A 3,072-nucleotide genomic window follows, 5' to 3' on the forward strand; every position below is an offset into this window, starting at 1 on the left:
GGACCAGCACCAATGATATAGCCTCAGGAGGTCCTGACAACATGTGTCCAAGGTGGTCAGAGTACAGCCTGATTTTGTACCTTTTAGGAAGACATGAGACATCAGTCAACATATGTAAATGAACATTGGTTTGGTCTGAAAAGGTGGGACAACTTGAAGTGTGGATGGGGCTTCCAGGTCACAGGTAGAGAAGAGACAAAAGGTTGCATTCTTTTGGGTTTCTCATTAGCATCTCCAAAGGAGGCAGTCTGATATGCATTTATCTAAGTGACTTTGAATAGAATGAGAGGCAGGTTTGCCCTAAGCAGTTCCCAGCTTGACTTTCTCCTTTAGCTTAGTGATTTTGGAGCCCACAGATTTATTTTCCTTTTACAAAGGCAAGTCAACCTAGGGGCAGTTCTCTTCCCCCTCAGTGTACCTCCTGAGAGGCCCATTACTTGGAGAGGTATCTCAGTGAGAGCAATGTGGAGTCAAAGGTGAGAGAGGGTAGAGGTACCAAATGCAGGAAAACTACTGTGTATGATATAATCCCTCTCCAGTTTTTCAGTAAACTTACTAAATTTACAAAATCACAAGGGTGACTACATTTCTGGAGAAAAGGGACTAAATGTAGAATGCTATGTATGGGTTAAGGAAATAGACTAATAAAGGGTTGTGATTACTACAGTTTTAGCAAGATCCCCAGAGGAGAGTTGCTGATGCTACTTGGGAATGCATCTGTCCCTGGAGACTGGAAGACCAACTGAAGGAGGGAGAAATGTTATTTACCCCAAGGTTGCATGAAGAGGGACCAAGGAGATTTAGTGTGGGTTTCTTGGGATCTCAGTGTTGGAAACAAATGCTTGGTGCCACAAAGAACTAGCACTCAGGCAAAAAATTTTCTCAGCAAGGCAATTTACTTCTGCAGAAGGGTGCTGCCTGCATGATCAGTTATGATCATAAGAGCACATTGAACAAAGGAGAGAAGGGGTTTTTATCCCTAATGCAGGTTCTGTCCCCATGACCTTCTCCTATTGGCTAGGGTTGGACCGCACAATCTAAGCTGATCCCGGTTGGCTAAGACTTAAACTTTTCTGAATATGGTTATCGTGTGATTTGTAAGGGAAGGAGGTGGGGGAAGTGGTTTGTCCATTATAGTACAAGGCATGTCTGAACATGTCTAGGCATGTCAGGGCACAACTAGAGTGGGAAGGTGTTTTGCAGGCTGGAAACAAGAAAGTACAAGGAGGTCGGGCTTTTGAACAAAGGATAAGAAAGTTGCACAATTAAACCGTTTGAAGAGTAATTCATTATTCCTAACATTAGGCAGAGGGAAGGAAATGGATTCTCTGGGGATAAAGTCAAAAACAAACTCTTTTACCTCTTTACTGTCACATATCACAAGACAGTGCATATCACAAGACGTGTGGGGATTTTCTGCATACACAGAACAATTCTCCAGCAGACACCAACTATGTGTCTTCTAATTCAGTTCAAAACTGATATTATCTGCCCAGAATTAGTGTCAGATCCCACAGGTTAAGAGGTCAGTGCCAAAAGACTGTCCCCACTTCAGATGTTAATTGCAAGTCCCAGGTTGTTACCTTTGCTTCTGACTGACTGGCTATGGATCGAGGTTCAAGCTGGGCATGGTGGCTCATACCTGTAATTCCAACATTTTGGGTGGCCAAGATGGGAGGATCACTTGAACTCAGCATTCAAGACCAGCCTGGACAATAGGGAAATAGGTCTTTTGTGAGACTGCATCTCTACAAAAAATAAATAAATAAAATAAAATAAAATTTCTGGGTATGGTGGCTCATACCTGTAAACCCAGCTACTCCAGAGGCTGAGGTGGGAGAATTGCTTAAGCCCAGGAAGTTGAGGCTGCACTGAGCTGAGATAGCACCACTGCCCTCCACCACCACCACTGCACTGAGCTGAGATAGCATTACAGGACCAGCCTGTGTAACACAGCCAGACTTACTTCAATAAAAAATAAATAAATAAATAAGTTGGGGTTCCCATATCCCTTTTCCCTGGGCTCCATTAATTTGGTAGAGTGCCTCACAGAACTTGGGGAAATACTTTACTTACGTTTTCCAATTATAAGGGATAATACAAAGCATACAGATGAACAGCCAGATGAAGAGGTGGATAGGATAAGGTATGAGGCTGTGGATCTTCCATCCCTTCTCTGGTACAACACCCTCCCTTCCAGTACTTCCAAGTGTTCAGCAATCTGGAAGCTCATAGTATCTCACTGGGTCTTTCCTTTTTTTCCTTTTTTTTTTTTTTAAGACAGGGTTTCACCATGTTGGTCAGGCTGGTCTTGAACGCCTGACCTCAGGCGATCCACCCGCCTTGGCCTCCAAAGTGCTTGGATAACAGGTGTGGGCCACCACGCCCGGCCCTCACTGGGTCTTTCCAGTGACTTACCCCATCCTGAGGCTATCAAGGGGCTCCACCCTAAGGTCACCTCATTAGCACAAACTCAGCTGTGAGCTAAAGGGCTTATTGAGAATAACAAAAGAAACTTCTATCACTTAGAAAATTCCAAAAGTTTTAGGAGCTCTGTACAAAAGACAAATATTATAACAAAAGATGCTTTTGTCACCCTTAACACTAAGGAAACTAGAATAACTTAGGAGCTCTGTGTCTGGAAGCTGGAATGAAAACCAAAAACAATGGACAGTTGGCCTTTTGTATACATGAGTTCCACGTCCACAGATTCTACCAACCACTGATCAAAAATACTCCAAATAAATTTATGTCTGTGCTGAACATGTACAGACTTTTAAAAAAAATCTTATTATTCCTTAAACAATGCAGTATAACAACTATTTACATAGCATTTACTTGTATTTAGGTGTTATAAGTAATATAGGTATGATTTAAAGTATACAGAAGTTCTGGGGAAAGGAGTATACAGGAGGATGTGTGTGTGTTATATCCAAATACTATGCCATTTTATGTAACAGTCTTCAGCATCTGCTGGTTTTAGTATCCACTACTGGGTCCTGGAACCAATTCCTCATGGATAACCAGAGACAACTGCATTGCTTCTCTTTTTTCTTTTTTTTTTTTTTGAGA

This window comes from Cebus imitator, unplaced genomic scaffold (assembly GCF_001604975.1).
Source record: "Cebus imitator isolate Cc_AM_T3 unplaced genomic scaffold, Cebus_imitator-1.0 Scaffold62, whole genome shotgun sequence".
In the NCBI taxonomy this organism is placed as follows: Eukaryota; Metazoa; Chordata; class Mammalia; order Primates; family Cebidae; genus Cebus; species Cebus imitator.